Source organism: Dermacentor andersoni, chromosome 6, assembly GCF_023375885.2.
Source record: "Dermacentor andersoni chromosome 6, qqDerAnde1_hic_scaffold, whole genome shotgun sequence".
In the NCBI taxonomy this organism is placed as follows: Eukaryota; Metazoa; Arthropoda; class Arachnida; order Ixodida; family Ixodidae; genus Dermacentor; species Dermacentor andersoni.
Genome location: NC_092819.1, coordinates 30,488,827 through 30,511,650, shown reverse-complemented (window position 1 = coordinate 30,511,650; position 22,824 = coordinate 30,488,827). Strand labels below are relative to the sequence as shown.

The following is a 22,824-nucleotide window of genomic DNA, read 5'->3' as shown; positions in this document are numbered from 1 at the left end:
AAACAACAAGATGCCACCAGCTAGTCTCTGCGACGAGTCCGGGTAGTAGGAGAGTAGTCCGTCCAAAGCGAGACGGCGCAGCTGAAGAACAGTCCACGCTCGAACCCTCTCTCTCGACTCGCCTCTAGTTTTCAGGGATCCTAGCGCATCTGCATACTTCAATCGGGCTTGATGCCGGCGTCATGAAGGCAGGAAGGCGAACGGGCTGTAGAAGGGTGGGGGGGTCGGGGGGGGGATGTGAATGTGAGAAGTGAGAGAGCGAGTGAGCCCAGCGGAGGGTGAGAGTTGACGAGAGGAGGGCTGCCCCGAGGCAGGCAACCCGTTATGGCAGAGTGGGCGGTCATCTTCCGCCCTCCAACCACGCCGCAGGGGAAAGGAAACCAAGCAGAAAGTTGGCCTCCGCCGCATGACGCCCGCCGCTGCCACGAGCTTGTTTCCTCGTTTTCGCGCGGGCCCGGAGAGGAGATGCGTGCGCCCGCGCGTCCCTGATGCGATCGGCGTGCGCGACTCATCGGCTGCTGTCCGACGGATGCGCGTCCGAAGTCGCCCCGGTCCGACGAACGGTACCGCGTTTCTGGTGGGCGCGCTTCGGTTACAGGCGCGGCGGGAGACGTCCCGTGCTCGAGAGACACGCGAGCACACGCTGTGCGGGGCAGGACGTCGTCGTCGTCGGGGGTCTAGTCGGAAACCTCGTCGATGGCTGGAAGTCGTGTTTACGCTACGCTACTTTCTTTTTTCTTTCTCGATATCCTAGCGACCGTCATAGGACGTGAGCGACGGCCGTGACACTTAAGACGTGAGTTGAGTTGAGTTGAGTTAACTTAAGACGTGCTCGCAGTGAAAGCAGCAACGAGTTCGGTCCGTACTTCGGGCTCCCGTGTTGGAGCCACGCTTTCCTTAAAGAATGGATACATTTATACCCGATGCTTGTTATCGGCGTGGTTTTTCGTCTCCCGTAAGTGTTTTCGACCGGTAAACCTTCGAAATATCTGCATAGGTGTGCAAACACGCATTGCCTTTCGGCTTGCGTATGTGGTGCCCTGAACTTTCCCCGCAGCATCAAAGTGTTGGAGGGTAACGGTTTAATTTACTCGAGGCAATGTAGAAAAATGTTTGTCAGAAAACTCTCGAAAAGTTCAAGAAGATCAATCTCGCTTATATTTTCTTCACCGATGCTTCTGCATGCGTATCTACTTGTCGACGTTGAAACTGTCGTGAATCACGACAATTTCAACATACTCCATCAGCGAGCTTCTATAATGTGTACTACCTGTTAGCTTTTCGCCATCATCATCGCCATAATGCGATTTAATGTTCACCGCAGGAAGGCCTCGCATGGAAATATCAAACTACCCCTGTTTGACATCAGCCCCGACACCGTTTTATGCCTGCAATTTCTTTTTCATCATATCAAGGCGCCGTATCTACTCTTCGTATTACACAACTTGCCAAACTCCACATCTTTATCTCAATCTCAACTAGACTAGGATGGTTCCTCTCTAATCCGTATCAATGTCTATCTGCCTCTCAACCTTAGGTCTGTCATTTTTCGTTCCGTCACTCGTTGCATGGTCATCATTTCTTCTCAAGCTTCTTTAACCCGCCCACCAATTTCAGCTCCATAATACGAATATGACGTACGAACAGGACGCGTTGAATGCGCATTCTTTTAAAGGATGATATTTTACGTTCCGCCAAGGATTACACACGGGAAACTGTCACTGGGAAAGGGAAACATAGGCAGCATGAAGTTCGGCATGGCCTATAATCGCCGTCCTGCCTAAGGAGGATGCACAATCGGAGGTAAGGAATCATTTGTTTGCACAGGCACATTAGCCGGAATCTTGGAGTAGCTTAGACCATAGATAAATAGTTTACACGGAGAAAACCGGTAATGGAAGCATGTAAAAACGGAATTGTTCAGTGTGCGGCACAAACACTTCGTTTCATTCATTATACTTTACGGGCCCAATAAAGGGCAATGAGCAAGAGAGAGGGAGAGGGGGGGGGGGGGGCTGAATCGAGTCGTGCAAGATAAAGGAGTAACTAGTGAACTAACACGGTACTAACATACGAACGTTTACAGCCGGAGTCGTATCTTGTAATGACTTTTCACACCAGCTCTTTCCATTTTGCATCGTCCTTATCGCGTATACTGATCAATTCTAGCATTAGCATTAACGCGGCTTTGTGCGAGCCAACAACGACGGGTGAAAGAACAGTGCAAAGAAATTTAAAGAATGATTACAAGATACGGCTGCTGTACTTTCGCGCCTAATTTTATGTCGGCGTTATGAAAATAACGTTCTAGAACAAATTTTATGACAGAAACATTGCGAAGATGAAAGCAAACCCTTTGAACTTTTGGATAACACCTATGGGATATTCTAATCGACAGCGCGTACAGGTTTTTCTTTCTTTCTTTTTTTACTTGCGTTTCTCGCTGCACAAGCTTGCGTACAGATTTGGTCGATTTCCATTGACGGTCGCACTTTAATATTTAGCGCGCAATTCAGAATATAGTTCGGATCACAAAACAGAAAAAAAAAATGACAAGCAGGAAAGAAGAAAGTGTACTGGTTCAGTGGCGTCTATTCACGTATTTATGTAGTAGTAGTAGTAGTAGTAGTAGTAGTAGTAGTAGTAGTAGGAGTAGTAGTAGTGGTAGTATAAGACTTTTATTCAGCCCAAAATTACAGGCCGAGAAGCAACAGCACGCCACGTGTGCAAGCAGCATAGCGCGATGCAGCAGTAGTTCCACAGCGCGGTTTTCATCGCAACATTCATTCTCAGTATTCCTCTCGCAAAAACAACTAAAAGAAAGGAAAGAAAAGATAAGACGAACTACCATGACCGCACCAACCCGTACACATTCTGAGCAAGCGCAATGACATTCGCGCGGTCAGTAACATATATCGTTCCGGCCACCCTTCTATCCAAACGAAAACCGTCTACCTGTGTAGCGAATATTGCAGCCTTACGAAGACCAACTCGACAACTCCAAAAGCCTTGAATCGATTATAAAAACGTCTTTCTGAGTAAAAATGTATGAAAATACTTTGTACATTTTTAAGGCATACTTGAAGCACTCGCAGACCGACCCTCACTTATGGCCCCTGCATCTCGTTCATCCCCATTCGAGAAACTGCTACATTTATTTACCACACTTCATTTCAGCGAGACAAGAAGCTACGAATCGCCGCGTATGCGCAAGCTAACGCTACAATCGAAAGCGACACTGGGACAGTACAAGCGGTAGTTGCTTGCCATTGTGAGCGTCAGACGTGCACGACAAACATACGGGCATGGGCCATCTGTGGGGGCATAGAAATAACTAATTTAAGAGCACTGTAGGGGGGAAGCGACAGGAGAATTGAAAGAAACATGCCGGAGACAGCGAAGGAAACCAAAATGCAAAAAAGAAAGAAAAAGGAAAAGAAGTGACATGCCGATATAATAAGAAGGCGCCCTAAAGGTCGCTGGCTTCTAACAGAATTCTTCCCCCCACTCGAAGCATTCACACCCAACGGAAGCTCACCAAGCGATTACGGGGAACCGGAGCGAATCTTCCGCCACGTTTTCGCCACCACCTGTTCAGATGGAGCTGTCACACGAGCCACGGTTCACGCAAGCGCCGCGGAAAGCGGCTCCCGCGTTTCGCGGCGCGTGCGTGATCCTCGCCGCGTTGCGACAGGATTCCGTCCTTTGTTTCCCTCGACATCCGCCAACCGCGGAGTGTCGAAAACGCGGCGCCCGATGTTACCCCCTCCCGTCCTCTCTCACGCTCCCCTCTCGAGTCACGGCCATCAAACGCATTCATCATGGCCACGAACGAGCCCGGCTCCCGGACAAAAGAAGTGCGACGCAACCGAATCATCGCTAAGCCGCCCCCCGGTCGCATCGTCCCGAAAGAATCGCCACATTCGATTAAACTTGCGGCGGCGATGGACACGCGTTTGCTGCGACGTATCGCTCGGGCCCGGCGGGTCTGTGCGAAACGGAACGCGAAAGCCATCGTGTCGGAACGAGCGATGGAATCGACGCGAAACGCCCCCCGACTGGACGGTTCTCGCTCCCGCTCCCTTCGTCAATAACGAGTCGCACTTTGTAATGACTGAGCGCTTGCTGGTGCTCTCTAACTGTGCCGATGCACAGTAGCCGAGCGCTACAGGGCTGGAGAGAATCGAACTTAATTCCTTTCCGGTTTTGAGGCCAGAAAGAAATTGCAGTATAGTTGTAACAGCGAGGGTGCAGCTGCGACGCGAAGCCTGGTACGAAGGGAATCCGGCCAAGCAGCCGGGACTGAAATTTATCCGGTTTGAACTTACGTAACTCAACGTATGGGAAGACATATGGGAAGGCACATGGGAAGGCGCATGGGAAGGCGCATGGGAAGGCGTACAGGCATCACGCACCCTCGGCTACCTTAAACGAAACCTTCACCACGCTCCTACTTCGACCAAATCACTAGCATATCTAACATTCGTCAGTCCTCAACTTGAATACGCGTCATCAATATGGTCACCTCGTCAAACCAACCTGACCAACGCTCTTGAACGTGTTCAAAATCGTACGGCGCGCTTCATCGCAGAAGACTACAGCCGTCATTCCAGTGTTGTTAATATTAAATATTCTCTGTCCGTATCCTCCTTAGAATCACTCAGAAAGGTTGCTGTAATGCGCTTATTTCATAAAATAACAAACCGTCAGCACCAAACCGCCCTCTCTCTCTCCCAACCGTTAAGAACGTCTCGCCGTTTACATAACAGCTGCTTCAAACGTATCTTTGGGCGCACAAACGCTTTCAATTCATCAGCGTTACCACTAGCAACTGAACTATGGAATATACTCCCTGATAATGTTATCTACATTCGTGACCCTCTTAAATGTCGTCACGAAGTAACCGCTATTTTTTCGTGACCAGTTGCTTTGATTAAGTTTCTATTAATTATGTACATGCTTCTCGCTAACTTCTGTATTTGGCAATGTCAAGATGTACCTTTATATTAATTTTGTAAAATGTGACCGTGTTAAATGATGTAACCTTACATTGTGTACGCCACCATTCATTCCGATAGTGTATATCGTGTTCCGCTCACTATTATGTAACGTCACCTCGTTCTATGTACCTTAGTATACGTCTCATATACTTGTTATCTCTTTCCATTCTTTCTAACGCCCCCCCTCTGCTTTGCCTTTTTTTTTTCCAACTAAGCCACAATCACCATGGGCTGTTCACAACTGTCATGCAGTGAACGGCCAGCTAGCTTATGACGATGTTGACATTCATGAATGTAGAGATGTGGTTCCTACTGCAGGGTGATGCTATAGCCGCTGAGTGCGTGCAACGGCTGCAGGTAATCTAGCGTATAAAATAAAGCATCTTAGTATACAAAAGCATTACGTATATCAGCCCTGCTGACTTGAGGGCAGCCTTCGCCTTATGCGTTGGCTTTGACGGCGCGCTCGTAGCTCTATTGACAACACCACGTGCTCAAACGTTACGGCAACCTTGTGTTTCGCGGAGTTGATCGTCGGAAATGCCTTGAAGCCCCGTTCACACTGGTAGGGCTTGTTCCGGTCGTACGACGTCGGGCGCGCGACGAAATGTTCAATGCCGCCCGCCAGCTATCGCTAGATGCGTTGTGGATGCACGGAAGCCCGCAAGCGTCACTTCTTGCAGGTTTCTTCCAAATTCACGGTTAGTGCAAGAGTATTCCGTCTATGTGTGTACCCCGCAAAAAAATTATGCACATTCGCCTCACTGTGGGAACCTGGAAGCTTAGCTTTCAAGAGCCACCAAGGCGAAAATTGCCGCTTTCTGATTGGCTTGCCACAAGCGATGTTTTCTTTATCGGCGACGAAAATCGGCCTCAGACCGATGCGGCGATGCGGTGGTCCTCTTCTATTCACGCGCCGTAGATTTCCTATAACCGGCAAGATAGGCGGCCGGAAAACCTACGCGGCGCGCCGGGGAAAAACTTACGAATGTGACTGCGCCCTTAGCGGGGCCACCCCTGACGAAACACTCTGGCCACCGCGCATCACCATTGTCATAAGTGTATGAAGCGAGCGTCTTTGCATGTCAGCTCGTTTCAAGGATATGATGAGCTATAAGACACGTGGAATGATTGAAATATCCAAACTGTCGGTGCCGGTTACCTACTAGATAATTTTGAAAAATTGCTTAGCTCAGTCCATGCAAGTAACTGCGGTATTTGTGAGGCACGTGGGATATGGGCGAGTAGTGGATTCAGCAGAAAACATTTCGGCTCTATCAGCGGTACATGTCAGATGGGTTATGCTGCTCGCTATTTGGTACGAAAGGTATCGTTATTGATGCCTTTATGTCAAATGGACCGTAGCGGGTACAATAAGTAAACGATATTTATTTGTTTATTTATTTATTTATTTATGTATTTATTTATTTATTTATTTAAATTCCTTACAGGCCCCATGGGGGCATTGTCTGAGGGGGGTTAAAAATCATAGGCATAAAAGAAAAAGAAAAGAAATAGAGTACGCAGCCTTCTGAAGTGTGGTACAAAAGATGCGTCCCAATGCAGGGCTCATCAACATTACCAGAAAGATCAAAACATGAAAAAGGAAAAACTGAAGCAATACAATGCCACAAAGGTACACTTCAAGGAAAGAACACGAGTAAAATTTTACGTAAGGCACTAATACTAGAAAGTACAATAGATGAAAAATTAATAGATCAAGGAGTACAATGCTTCAAGGGATATTTCGGGAAAAAGACGCAAACAGCAATTATCTATACAGGGCATACAAGTGAACACGCGACGCAGCATAAAATACCAATTCATAAGAGTGAGATAGCAATGCATCAATAGCAATAAAGACATCGGAACAAGTTCGAAGCACATTGCCAAGTGCAAGAAACAAGATAAAGTGGTTTGTAAGCGCTATTATGAAAAATGCTCGTGTAGGAGATGACGAAATTTCTCTTCATCTGACTCGGAGGCAATGTTACCAGGAAGACTGTTCCACAAACGAATGGCCGTAGGGAGTGCGGAAAAGTTAAAAGCATGTGTCGTACCGTACATGCGCGCAAAACTTATGGTTATTTAATCGGCGAGACGTGTTTGAGGCGATCTGGCGATGCAGTGTGGATTGTGTGGCATTATAAACATATTTGTGAAACAAGGATAACAGAGCGATATTACGGCGAAGAATAAAGGCTGGAGGGAATGATCGAGTTTCATTTGCGTTATGCTGGAGTGGTGGCTATAATGATGAAGATGAAGATGATAATTAAGATAAAACGGGCAGCTCGGTTCTGGACTGATTCAAGCATGTCGATTAAGTAGGCAGGATGTGGGGCCAAATGGATGATGCATACTCGAGCTGTGGACGAACAAATGTCTGATAGGCTAATTTGCGTATGTTGGAAGGTGAATTACCCAGATTACGACGTAGGTAACCTAATGTCCTTAAGCTTTTGCACAGATGGCTGCAATGTGCTCTGTCCAGGAGAGGTTTTCGGTTAGGTGAACACCCAAATATTTATATGATACTGTATGTAAGAATTCTTTATTATTGACGTTGTATGAAAAATGGAAGTTGTCACGCTTACGACTAAAAGAAATTACCTGACATTTTGATACAATTAAAACTATTAACCAGGTGTTACACCAATTATGAATTAGGGTAAGATCATCTTGAAGGGCCAGGTGGTCGTCCGTACTGTTAGTTGATCTGTAAATAATGCAGTCGTCAGCGAAAATGCGTAAGCGAGAAGAAACATTAAGTGGCAAAGCATTTATGTAAATTAGAAAGAGTAAAGGGCCCAGAACGCTGCCCTGAGGCACACCAGAAGTAACGTAAGAAGGAGACGAAGCAATATTGTTGACTCTGAACTGTTTACGGTTTGAAAGAAAATTACGAAGCCATGATAGAGTGAAGCCGTCAATTCGAAGTGCAGTTAATTTTGCAATAAAGCGATTAGTGGATTTTGCAATATACTCCACCACAGTAGTTCCTTGCAGCACTGTGGAAGCTGCGGGTCTATTTAGCCAATAAGAAGGCCGAATGCCCCTCAAAATGTGCTCATCCGCGCCGCGTTGTCTACTGAGTGTTTGCCCGCCATCCTTTCCATACGTGGTCCCCGGTTAGTGGATTGTCGCAACGAATGTTTTGGCGTTATAACCGAAAGCTGCGTTTACATGAATACTATTCTATGCTCCTTTCTTTGTTTATCTCTACTTTGCTATCACTTTACCTCCTCTCCCAGATCTTCCCATCTGGTTAACCTCCCTGCCTTTCCCCTTTCTTCTCTCTGTCTCTCTCTCTCTATATATATATATATATATGAATGCGACAGCGGGGCTTCACTTCATCTGTACGTTTTATCAGCAATCCCTTGAAGCCTCCATAGCGAGTTGTAAGGGCGGACGACCTTATAATCGTTCACCAGCGCTGCGCTGTCTGCTCGGCGTCTATATTTTAAACAGGCGTTTTCTCGCCACCATCATCACATAGTACCATACTAGAGCGGAGCAGTAAATTAATGATGTAGTGAACAATTACGTCTTCATAGCGTTCCGCATCGTCAGCGCATCACCAGGGCTGATGCTGTGGCGCTATCTGCTTACTTTAAATGAAACCACTTTCACGGCTCGGCGCCATCTCTGTATTCGTAGCAGCGTCAAAACAAGCAGCTTTTTTAACAATAACGACAAACTATACCTAATGCTTGCCCTGATTACGGTTGCCAGCGGTAACCAGCGCAGCAATTTTCTGCATAGGACGTGCATGCGCACAGGGCCTAACATGTAACGCATCGCTGTAACGGGCCATGTACAAAGCAAAAATAAAACTGTATAATCCCGCCAGTAATCAGACTGTTGCGCCAGGAACTAAATTAAGCTGGGCAAGGATATTGCCTGTATAAATCGGTACATTTGCCAGCGCTGCAAGTTACTGATCTTTAGGCGCACGCCATGACATCGCTCTATTAACATTATTTCACAAGCAACTACACTTCAATAGATCAAGCTCATTTCAACTCGATGTCCTCATCCCGCACGATCAACATATTGCACAACCATTTGAGTTTTACACAGGTATACGGGGACACTTTAGCTTTCAATCCATCAGCACTTGTACGAGCCATCAGTTTATAGAATAACCTGCCTGACAACATCGCTTCTCTGTCTAATCCTGATGCATTCCATCAGCACCACATTACACATTTCACTGAAGCCGTCGTTTAGCATGTCTAGGTTCCTATTTTGATGTTTTCTTTTTACTGATTTACTGTTAAGCATTTTGGTTTCCTTTTCTTTTTTAAATTTTTTTTTTGTTGCTGTACATTGTGCTATATCACACTTGATGGTTTGCGCATTTATCCATGTGCCATAGCTTTATTTTATCCTGTGGCTTAACCTACGTGCCTCATCCATTGTTATTTGCGCCTTGCTTGGTCATCTCGTCTGTGCTGTGACTATGTGCTCAAATTTCATTTATCATGTATTGTACGTCGTTTTCTTGTCTCTTCTTGTTGTGTATTCAATGTTGAAACTTTGACACCCCCTTACACAATGCCCTACGGGCATGTAAGATAATTCAAATAAATAAATAAATAAATAAATAAATAAATAAATAAATAAATAAATCAATAAATGAATGAATGAATGAATGAATGAATGAATGAATGAATGAATGAATGAATACTGGCGAGATTGAGTATATATTTACACCTCAAGACACGTCTTTCACACGTCTATTCGCGCCAGAATGGTTAAAAGTACATGCGCGGTGTAATGTGACACCACCGTGCTTCACAAGGATGCTCATACCACTACCACTAATACCATTGTCATTATCATAATCACGATCATTATTATCGCTGTCGTCGTCCTCGTCGTCATGCATCATGGTAAATACGCGCCCGTCAGGCATTTTGAAATTGCCGACCTAAATAAAGTGTGCTCCAAGAATCCGGTATATTGTTTTTCTATTAAATAAAAAATAAAACGAAAATCGGTTGGTTCAATGCTGACCAAAACGATTTCACTTTTTCCCATGTATTTAGATAGTAGCTCGTAAAGTACAGCTTCCGCACAAGATGATTTCTATCTGCGACGCTCGCACTTGATTGCCTGCTATTTATTCACATATAACGTAACCAGCGCCTGCAAATTTTTGAATGAACCTGTGCTTTCCTTTCTCTAACACCCTAGTGCACGCAGCTGCATGATAAATATTCACTGATATCCACAACGGTTCCTCTCCATAGTTGCTTCTCTATTTTATGTTAACGTGGAAGTGTTACAATGTTTTGAAGGCTAGCTCACGTCTATAGTACATAATTACAGACACATAAATTCGTTGAAAACCGAATAGCATCATCAGTACCAACGCACAGGCGTTCTGTTTTATGCACTAGTTGGCAGATGAGAGTACAGCGGCTTTGCTGCGGGCTTACGCGTGACCCACCTGAGAAAGGAACTGGCAAACGGCTTCAAGAAGAGAACGCATCCTGCACCTCATTAGCCGCTGGCTTCTTGGCCCCACCATCCAACAGGTTTATATATATATATATATATATATATATATATATATATATATATATATATATATATATATATATATATATATATATATATATATATATATATATATATATGCTTAAGTACCCGGATAGCCCTCCCGTCAGTAATCAGTAATACAATGGCCTTTTTATTCCCGCAAGGCAGCACTCAGCAATGCTAAGTGCGAGAAAGTGGCAGTGGCCCTGTCACGCCACGCATGCGACTTATTTCCATAACTGACTGTGTAAAGTGTTGTATTCACAATTCAGTATCGTGTCAGGAGATATGAGTAAGTGTCTGTGTAATGGCTACCGGTTCTGCCGCATTTCTTATGTGAGGTACGTATGTGGTTTTGCTGGTGCTATCTATTGTATAGAAAACGTAACCTGAAAGCCTGAACTCGATAAGCTCGCTTTTGGATCACTAGCTCATAATATGTGTTCAATATGGTGAACGTTATAAATTACTTTATTTAAAGATTATGTGGCATCGAATAACAAAACCCTTAGGATCAAATGCGAACTGCCAATGTTAATGTCGTACGCACTTGTACGCTGAAAACCGATTTACACCCAAATCAGTTTACAGTGTACAAAGTAATTGTGGTAGCTTAAATGAAGGCTAAAAAAGGCAGGAACATATTAAATATATGCGATAAAAAACAACGAGAATCACGTCTGAATGTACATCTTTGTTAAATATCTTTACAACAAACACAAAAAGTCACTTTATTTATGGAGATGTCATCACCATTGGCATTGCTGATCATTTTGGCATACTTATGATAGTACGAAATGATAAAGGAACAAAATTTTGTTAAAATAATTACGCCAAAACAGCTTAAACAGTGCTGCAGCTCCATCAGGCTTCAGACGTGGGAAACTAGTTGCGAATAAAATGACTGTGATGAGGTGCATTACAGCTTTATGGATACCTTTAAGATCTTATAAGCAGTATTCATAAAAGAAGGTGCGGAAGCCATGCAGGGTACGCAGGCAATGGGTGAATTACGACATGTTACAAGTTATAAAGGGGAGACAAAAGGTGAGTAAAGACAAAGACAGGGAGGTTATGCAGTATAAGTACCGGTTGGCTACCCTGTTCAGGGGAAAGGGGTAAAGCGAATTAGAGGAGAAAGAAGAAAAACTGAGAAAATTTTACACACGCGACGCTACGCACTACAATATTCAAAGACGGTCGCACATTTAACAGGTCCTTAAAAACTTCAGCAGAGCATTTAAGGCTTTCAGTGCCGAAACCCGCCTGGACCAGTGTCGTAAAACTTTTTCTTCTGTGAAGGGGTGATTGTCCAGTTTTTCGAGCGTGGTCACGGGCACTCTTCTTGACACATTATAACGGCGACAGTCAGAAGTTGTAAAGCGTACAAATGAATCATACGCAAACTTTTCGAAAACAAGGAGCCTTGACGTACTTATCGAATTCAAAGCATGCCATAATAAACTAAGCAGAAGCATCTAAGCAGAAGGCGGCCCAAGACAAATATTACATGAACGTATTTTGGGGTGAGAGTTTTCATAGACCAGACATGATTTGGAAGAAACTGGCTCTTAAATCCTAACTTTTTCGAATAATACAAAGTTCGCACAAGAGGACATCTCAAGTACGGAAATGGCGAATTCGTCAATCGGTTGTTTGTTGAGCGAGGCCGTGCGACCAACGATATTGCTAGTATATTACTAACACCGGCGCTGAAATTTGTCTGTTAAATAACTGCACAATGAATTCGCAATTTCTTCAACCAAGAGATTGTCTTGAGGCTTTCTCTTACATCAACTCTCTCAAAAATGGAAAGTCAAATTATTCTAGGGGAATTCAGATAGCACTCGTAATATATGTATTTGATTATTTGCTGAGTAGTAACATATATTCATAATATTATCCTGTCCAGGGGTGTATTCTCAAGAGCCATGCAATAAACTCAAGTTATACTAGTGCTGGAGGATAGAGATAGACAAGTCCTTGATGACTATCGTCCGATCTCGATCGTGCCAATATTATCGAAAAGTATCGAAAAACTAATGTACGCCGGGATTTCTTCTTATCTCATTCGCCACAAACTCCTTCGCGAATTCCAACCCGGTTTCAAAAGAACACGGGTCTACCGAAAGAGCACTTCTGGCTCAAAATAAATAATAATACAGGAGTTCAGTAGCATACAGTTTGCCATGGGCATATATTTTTCTAATGCTTTCAACTCGATAACTCATTCTATTCTTCATTTGAAGCTTAAGCAATACTGCATCTGTGGAACGACTCATGAACTGCTAGAATGGCACCTTGCGCAGAGAACTCAGTACGCAGGCGTCAATAATGCGAGATAATTTAAACAGTCAAGACAGGCTGATGATATACAACAAGGTAGCATATTGCAGTCGCTCCTCTTCACAATTTATGTGAACTGCATTATGTTTTGCTGGGATGAAGCTCAATCTAATGGAAATTACAAAGTAGAGGTTACTCACTACATTAAATTCTGGGTGTTTTCTTTTCGAGGGATCTAACGTGGAACAAGCACGTAGAGTACCTCAATTCCAAAGATTCCTTGGCTGTTGGCGTAATTGTCAAGTCGAGACATCCACTCCCTGCAAAAGTTAGCTATAGTCTATAATTCCTTAGTAATTTCACTTCTTGTATAGCTATCTTGTTTGCGTAACGAGTGGCACAACAAATGTGTCTAAGTTACATGTGCTTTTTCTGGTCAGGTAAATGATGACGAAGATTTTCCAGTCACTGACCTAGTCAAGGTGGAAAATAACACGTTTCTGAGGTTCCTTGGCCACACTAATCCCCGTATACAGAAATGCACCCTAACATGAAGCTTATGCTTGATTTTATACAAATGACGCCTAGCGTGAACGTGCCCAAGAAGCTCTCGACGCTTTCCCCTCTGGAAAACCGCGCCTGCTTCCAGCTCCCTGCCGCTACGGGCGCTCATATTACAGTAGCTCAGAATAGACCTTTATGGATAGCATTCCTAGGTATTAACAGAGCCTATAGGACAACGTAGACAAGGAATTGTTGTAGGATATGCTCACGCACGAAGGAATAGGTGATGATAACGTGCAGCTGCTCAGGGGCTTATTTATAGAAAACCGAGTACAAATTGTATGGGAAGGCCGAAAATGTAATGATTTGGTGGAAATTCGCCAACGACCGAAGCAAAGATGGTCTGTCCCCAGAGTCGTTCACGGTTTATGTTAAGAGCATAGAAAGACCATCGGAAAAGAGTGAATTAGGATTTGATTTATCCTACTTGCGTAATGGACAACTGGTTCAATAGAAGTTCCCCGGACTGATCTATGAGGACAACATAATGCTACTAGTGGACAATTAAAGAGATTTACAGACATATGCAAATATGCGCGGCAACGCAGCGACGAATCTAGGCGTTAAGTTTGGCACAGAGAAATCGGGAATTATGATCTTTATTGAAGAGACCAGTAAATACGAGACGTCAATTCAACAGCAATTCAAACCCTTAGTAAAGCAATACAGATACACCGGCGTATACTTAAAAGGAGGAAAGACTTACTCAAGCACCCACCAACATATTCAGAAAATAAATGGGAAGCGTAATGCAGCTATAATGAAACATAGAGCACTTTGGGGCCAAAATATAGAGGGTGTTTCACGCAACTTGAACCAAGGATTATAATTCCTTAGCAGTGGCTGGGTGAAACCAACGACATATGGTTCGCCGTCATGTGGCACCCTGCAGTGCATATATATATATATATATATATATATATATATATATATATATATATATATATATATATATATATAGCAGATGGTAGGGCGACGTCGAATTTGTCCGCAACTCGAAGCAAACGCAAGAGTTTGACATAATAGTTCTGCGGAAACCCGCAAGGTGGAGAAAAGTAATTAATGGAGGGAAAATGAGACATCCACCCCGTTCGTAGCATTCGCTACAAAGGAAACCCATACGGGTTCCTCGAAAGAAAAGCCTCGCAGTTGAGCAAAATTCGTCCTGGTCCGGGACGCTCTACCATCTGGTAGCCGCCTGGTTAGCTCAGATGGTAGAGCGGCTGCCCCGGAAAAGCGGTGGTCCCGGGTTCGAGTCCCGGACCAGGACAAATTTTTCTTCAACTGCGAGGCTTTTCTTTCGAGGAACCCGTATAGGTTTCCTTTGTGGCAATTGCTACGAACGGGTGGATGTCTCATTTTCCCTTCATTAATTACTTCTCTCCACCTTGCGGGTTTCCGCAGAACTATTATGTCAAGAAATATTTTGTGTTGGCAACGGGAAGTGCATGATTGCGCAGACATGCACGAGACCCCCCGCGTGGGCTTACCGGCTACGGTGTTGCGCTGCTAAGCACGAGATCGCGGCATCAAAACCCCGGGGCCAAATTTCGATGGGGGCGATATCCTGTGTTCCCTGTCCCGTGCATTGGGGGAAGATCAAACATGCCCGAGTGGTCAAATTAACCCGGAGTCCTCGTACTACGGCGCGCCTCATACTCCAGAATTTAATTCCCAGTATTTAATTCTTAATTTCTTTACATACAACCACGCCAGATAGCACCCTGTGAGGGCCACGTTCAATAATAATAAAAAAAAGAACACTATCGCGTAATCGCCACTCCTACGTCAAACTGGGATTTAGTGCAGGCAACGCCGACTCGTTATTAATGTCACCAATACGTTATTATGCGCGCACTCCCGCTTGGTAAAGTGTTTATTCCTGTACACAATTTAAATAAGACAAATGAGTCACCGGATAATGGAGACTTCACTTGATCAACAGTTGGCGAATAAAGGAAGTATCAGCACGGAACAACACTTTCGACAAGGAGGCTGGTCTTCGTCAGGACGCAGACCAGCCCCGTAGTCGAAACAAGCCCTGACAATCAGGTCAGGATTGACGATTCTCTTTGTTCACTCACTGTTGATTTATTCTCCCGCGTGAGATCTTTATCTCCTTATCAGTGCTCGTAACAGCTAACGAGGTAAAGGCTGGTTTTCCATACTCACCCGAAGGATCACATGCGCTCGAGTGAGAAATATTCTCGTTATTTTGGCCGATTGATTTCCGCGAGTGCCTTAGCAGGTAATTCGCGCTGTGCGAGGGCAGACGAGGCGCCGTGACTAGGCCGTTTCCAAATCGGCTCCAAGGTCGACGACGCCTTGATCGGCGCTCAAAAACAGAGAAGCGTACGGGTCGGCGGGGGACGACCCTCCTTCGCAGCCCCGCTAATTGGGACACACAAATCAAAGCGCGTTTGGCAAGCGTACATAACACGACGCGACGGATGTAAATACAAATAAAAAAGCAACAACAAAGACCGCACGCGCGCGCTCGGCTAAGCATCCATTGTTTTCCTCCCGGTTTGCAAGCGTTCGCCTCGCTTTCTCCCGCTTCCCACAGCGCCGAGTCCCGCGGCAGCGCTTTCGGAGGCGCACGTGGATCATCTTAGCGTGTAGTAAAAACCATCCGTGGCATCTCCCACGCGCGACCACAAATCATGCCCGGGCATCGGGAAGGAGCGCGTAGTACACTCGGCGTGCTTTCGCAGTTAATAAGCCGCGTTTTTCTCGTTTCTTTATTCCGCCCGCCTAATTCGCCGCGCGCTGTTCGCAAACGGTGCGCGCGTCTGTCCCGAGTCGCGCAATAAACAAAGCGGAAGGGTCGCCTCCGAGTCTCCTCCCCCGACAATTACACTCAGCACGCGGTTGCACGCACGCAACACTGTCGAGGTTGAGCGCGGAGCTCCTCGCTCCTCTACAGCTAAGACAGAGCTCGCGCTCAACCTTCTGGCAGCCTCCTACATACGCCAGCGTGCGTACACTATTCCGAACACGTGACACTTGAAGGCCATGCCCTAGCGGTTTCAAGTTTCACTGATGCGGGGACTAGCGAAAGTAAAAGCGCATGAGCGACAGCACTGGCTTGCTTGCTGCTTCCGGTGCAGTATGTTTGCTCGCGCTTCGAGAACGCAGCCCGAGTGCTTTTACTTTCAACAAGGTTAAGACCACCTCAGACATCAGCAACGCAGCCGCCACCACAAACACCATTATACACGCTTGCAGTTTATTTCGTACTCTCACGCGAGGCGGAATCTTATGCAGTGCCTTTCGAGGCAAGGTTACACAACGCAGGCGTTGACGAATTGCAGGGCATATCCAGCAGCGTTATGGCACGATGTTGGAATGTCATCGTTTTCCCCGAGTGCTCGGTTCCACACACTTCGTGCCGTCACATCGCAACGCAATCACTACTATGCTTGTTAGCAAGTCCTCCGTTTCGCTTGATTTATTTTCAAAGCGAAGCTTTCTTTACCTACACCCCATCGCTGCGTAGACGCCACACATTTTGCATGAATCTGCATTAACTAGTGTTTAAATCTCTGCAAAGCTTGTCAACGGTGTAGTGAAATAAAGGTAAACAATGGATGACATTGCACTTGTGACCTGTGCGATGCATAAACATTGCACGAGGTTACACGTTGTGTAGGATTAAAGCAAATACAGCTGTAACCGTCGACATTAATTGCATAGCCTTTAATTACCCGTTTCACTGAAGCTTTGTTGCACATTCATCGCAACATGTGCGCTTCATCAGCTTTTTTTTCTTGATTAGCTTTTTGCAGAGAAAAGCAAAGTTACTGCAATTAGAACGCGAGAGCAACTTCGCGATAACAACAAACCAGTATCTGCTTATATTAAACAGAAATATATGTTAACACCTATATAGAGGGCCGTGCTCGCTCGTAATACTCATGATGTAAGTTCAACAACTATTCACAGAACGAAAGATGTCGGTGGAACCGACGTTTCGACAAAGGGACTTTTCACGAAGGTTTTCGCCTGTTGCTTCCCAAACTTCGTCAGGGCAGCAACAAGGTTGGTGCCTTCACAAAGACATGTTCCCTTGTCGAAACATCGGGGCACGCGGCATTCCCCGTTCAGTTACTATCAGTCAGATGAAGCCTCCATCTTCTTGTGACTTTCCGTCTTATTTGGACGTCCAACAACTAGTTACGTACAAAAGTCACGTAGCGAACGCGAGCACGAACGCGTAAAAGAGACACGGCGCTCCATTCCGCGTCTCACTCCCCCGACTATACGCCCCCGTGGAGGGTGTGCGCGAGGCGGAGAAGAGACATACGCCGCACCGCATTTGTATGGCAAGGGCGAAGTATTCTCAAAAGTTCACCGCGGAGAGCCTTCCCGGCCGAGGAAGGGCGTCGCGCGCTGTCGCGCTGAGGTGGCGGGGCTTTTGTCTCGGGCCTTTTCTGGGACGCGCAAAATTCTTCGCAAGGTGTTCGTCCGTCCTCGCAAGGCATGCGTCCTCGCGACCTACGCGAAGTGTCAGTCTGTCTGCTCCAGTGAGTCACCATTAGAAAACACACTCGGCATCACGCTGATCGCTTCCGCACGGAACAGACACGCATACACAGGGGGTGGAAAACATTAATGGCCCCGCTCCCTGTCAAGTCTACTTCCGCTTACACCTTGCCCATTTGCATGCGCGTGCTTTACAAGCGCGCCGCCACGCGCATCGGGATGCTGCGAACTTCTCCTTCGTTGGAGTTTATGTTGACTCGCTAGAAGCCCTAGAGGTGACAGAGGGCGTAAATTAAGCGTAGTATTTGCCTGACTCGTGCAATATAACAAGGCAGACGAGAGGGAGTCTTGCTGCTTGGACACTGCAACGTGGTTGCATAACCTGGACGATTTTGCATCGCTGTAGTTTTTCTCTTTTTTCATTGCGGGATGCCCCGTTCTGCACGATGCTCACTACTTTGTGTCTCTTTCATTTGCATAGCGCCGTTTTCTCCGCCATAGCCTGGAATGCTGAGCGACTCGGTTTAAGCATTCGATGTATTGCTCGGCGACTGCCGTGATGGGCATCAGCATTGCAGATCACGTGTCGACCCTCTTGCTGTACTCGTTCGATCACGCAGTGTGTTTCAACCGTAGTGTTGTGTCGCGTGGCTTTTGCTTTCTCCGCCTAAGAGGCAGGTGCCTTGTCTATTTATTGCCGTAAATTGCATGGCTATGGCCAGTCAACTACCTTAACGAATTTGATTGTAACACAGCGATTTTACTCTGTCGCAGAGTATATCCATCTTCTTGCATTCAATCAGCTTGTGTCTCTGCCTGTCTGCCACTCAGTCAGCAGTCTGTCAGCAGTCAGTCGGTCGGTCGGTTGGTCGGTTGTAACACCGGCTACACCACACCCATTTCGGAGGCCTCAATGACAATGAGGTAAAGGAAAGTATTGATTGTGGAGTGTTCCCTTGGCCATCACTGAACTGCCGACAAAGTTTCTCATGAAGTGCAGTCATCGCCCGGAGCGGGGAAAGCCTCTTCAGGTTAAGGCACTGGGTCACGGGCTACCACTAAATTTTCTTTTCAATATTCGAACACTAATATCGTCGTGCCTGAGTTAATCTGCAGGCTGGTCACAAAGTGGGCTCCTGCATGAAGAATAAGAGCCAACAAGGTTTCATATTCGAAACACGAATTTCCCATATTCGAGCTAAGTTATCACGTAGTTCAGGTCACTTACAAGGTGATAAAGATGAAATTATTTGGAGGTGTGTAGTAGGTGTGGAAGTTTATGTAAAAATATGGAAAGAAGGCTTGCAGTATGGGCTAGTTTCCGCATCAGTTATAGCTTCCGCATCAATTAGGGGTTTACGCAACAATTATTTAGTCTTAGCGCCTCTCGATACAAATCAAGCCAAACTGATCGATGATTGATGGGCTCAAGAGGTCCAAACAGAGTACTTCAACTTCTGCAACTTCACTTAACGTAAAACTGCTGGCTTATTGAGGAATTAATTTTGATATGACTTCGCTTTTTTATTATTGCCTTCGTTCGGGTCTCAACCTCTATCAGGGTCGTATCAGCACGACCTTTGTCCTTGCTCAGGTTCTCGTCGTCTCTAGCCGAAATCGAGATTAAGCGAACGGTCGAAGCCAGGACATTAACGGCGCCAACGGTCCAGCGGTGTGAGGGCACGTTCTCTTTCACCGTAGTCCCCTCTTCATTAATACTGCGTCAGCACGAGCGAGCCGGCTTTGCGAGGCGGCTGGCCTGGACCTATATACACCGGAGCCGCCATTTGCATAAGGACGCCGAGGATGTTCGTGATAAATGATTCGACTTAGCACCGGGATCAAAGGATACTGAGGCACGCCGCCTGAAATTAAAGCGAAAGGGGTGAGAGGGATGGCCACACGTTCTTGTACCTGCCGATACGATTACAGCGGCGTCTCGTCAAGCCGCCATGTTCACCCCGAAGTCCTTGGGCGGCGAACTGTCGCAATGTGCACCCTGCACCCGGCCTGTACTTTTTCTAGAACTGGCTTCGGGGAGTGCAAGGTGATCTGTTTTTGTAGTTGTTGTTGCTGTCTGACTACGAGGTAAGCGATTATGAGATTGGCAACCGTGACAGATAAGCTCATTGATAAAAATAATCTTTTATATTAGGTGTCACGCTTGCGTGTGAGCGTGCGTGTGCAGTGCACGAGCGTTGTGACCGACATGTTCGTGAGCATGTTCTTGAGTTTATTAGAACCAGACAAAAATTTGTTCCACTCTCCCTTGAATCATAACGAGGAACGTACGTACGTACGAGCGTATGCACGAACATACATACATACATACATACATACATACATACATACATACATACATACATACATACATACATACATACATACATACATACATACATACATCATACATACATACATGCATGCATGCATACAAACATACATGCATGCATGCATACAAACATACATACATACATACATACATACATACATACATACATACATACATACATACATACATACATACATACATACATTGATAACGAGATAGAGAGAGAGAAAGGATGCATAGAAAGGCAGGGAGGTTAACCAGAGGTAGTTCCGGTTGGCTACCCTGCACGGGGTAAGGAGTAGGGGGACAACGAGTGTTATATCGTAGTACGGAGCTACCTTAAGTCATAATATTGAAAAAAAAAAAAAACTATGAGCGCTGCTGCCAATTATATATTATAAATATCTTTTTTTCAGCAACGCATTGCATTAGGTTCAAGTCCTTTTCTCAGCTTCTCTCGCAAAAAGAGCGCACAACATAGAAGAACATGTTCATAATATGTTCCGTACATTCGTACAATATCAGTGCTGCTTGCTCAAAAGTGCAAATTATATTTACGCACGTCTGATAAGCGGTAAACAATCACGTTAACACTCACGACACGCCGTCTAATGCTTATGCCGCAAGGCAGTTTTATTTCGTCAATGACGCTGGAATTCCGCGCTAAGTCATTGTTTTAGATAATTGAGTCAAGCCCGCATGATTGTTATGCAAAGCCTGTGATTATATAACATTCAGGCTGGCAGCATTGCAGGCAAGCCGAAAGCTAGGTACGCGCTTGTAAAGTAGAATAGGCAGTAACGTATCGAGGTTAACGGCAGAGGGCACAAGACCACGAGGATCCCAGGGAGTACGGAGGATTTCCGCATCACGAACTCCGCTGCTGCCGCCTGACCCATGAAGATCAATGAATTCCTGTTTGCGAAATACGTCAATAGGCTCTTTCAACACCCTGCAAAGCGGTGCTGTGATTCATGCATTCCTAATGCGATCATCTCGTGCCCGAGACGCGGCTGAAATAATTTCGAACATCCTCGACAATCCGTTTCCTCTGAAGCAGAAGAAGGCACAGAGTTATCTGTGCTAAGGGCCAGGCATTAGTGCGCAAGAATCAACCACAAAGTGGCTGCTGAAACGATGCTCGCGACCTTGTTTGGTAGCGGGTCAATGCCACACGCCGTCTCCTTTACGCCGGGCAATTCAGTTCAAATATTGATTGTGCTAGGCGGCGGAGCCAATCCAAACGTTGCGTGCAACCCGCCTGACGTTAGGCTAAGAGGTGCTCGGTCAGCGTAAAGAATGGGCAAATGACTTGCGCTCAGCAGCGGGGAATGCAAGCGCAGAAACGCAGAAGGAAGTGAGTTATCCTCGGCAGCATCTGTTGACTGACGATGGGTTTTGCGATTTTCAGCGCATATTGCGTCACGCACGTGCGTTTATAAAAAGCTAACCATTAACTTGCTGTTGGGTAACTCACAGCTGTAGCCACTAGTGGGATGTTACTCAACAACAAGTAAGGGACGCTAATGTGGCGTTGGACGCAAGTGCAGTGTCGGTCGAAACGAGGAAACAACGTTTATTTGAACCTGCATATCGTAAGGATCGAGAACGCGGCTCAGCGGGACGAAACATGCATCGGCAACGAATGCTCGCAGAGAAGGTTGTGCTGAGTTCTCAGATAACGCACGCCCTGAAAGCACTAGATTTACCAGCCGTACAAGCCAGGCTCACACGAAGACACCGCCATCGGGAATCATCGCCTCCAGGGATAACATGAGGTAAGAAAACTACTTCGCAGTATTTTTCCTAGAAAAAAAACAAATGCTTTCGCAGTCCTATAATAAGAGCAAATAAAGATTCAGGGGCTGAATTTCACAATCGTAAGTACTGTTTGCCACTGGCTGGCCGCCTTCGATAATATATATCCTGCATCAGGACTGGCTAGTGCTTGCTCTTACGAACAATTCTCGCGTAAAAGGTTTTTTGTGAACATGGGTCCTGTTTCGCAAAACCTCGAAATCTTTTAGTTGTATCTCAATACCGTCATGAAATTGCCCGAGGCTTTATGCATCCGAGATCTGTAGAACGAGCTGTTTAGCAAATGGCACCACCATTCTGTTAGACAGCCGGATCCTAAGACATAATTATGCCTACATGATCCTCAACAACGCGCTTGCCCATTACAATTAAACATAAGACAGCATCTTCTTTTGTTCAAGCCGAGACGACGCTGCCAACGGGGCATCGTCCATTGTCTGAGAAAAAACGAGCACGTAAACGAAACCAATTAAGGACTGCCCAAACGATGCTGGATGACGAGGGTTCTCTCGCTCATGAAAAGATATAAAGAGTAATTAAGAAGATATCTCATTCATTGCACACTGCAGAACAACTCGTCTGCGGGACAGGGTTCCCATGGGCCATTGCCGCCAGCGTGCTGTATTCAAAGCAGCGGGGAGGACAACCTTGAATGAGGAAGCGTCCGCCCACCCACTCGATTCGACATTGCGTGCATTATGCTTTTTTTTTCCTGCTCGAGTCGAAAGCTGTATGCTTTCGTAATTGAACGATTGTTGTGCAACTCACGTGGCTTCTCTAGCGTGA

General features: G+C 45.8%; 1 non-coding gene across 1 annotated transcript; it reads left to right on the top strand.

The window, feature by feature from the left end:
• Nucleotides 1–14,599: 14,599 nt before the first annotated feature.
• On the top strand, nt 14,600–14,674 carry TRNAP-CGG (transfer RNA proline (anticodon CGG)). Its single transcript has one exon. It is a non-coding gene; the product is annotated as a tRNA-Pro (tRNA).
• The last annotated feature ends 8,150 nt before the right edge of the window (nt 14,675–22,824 follow it).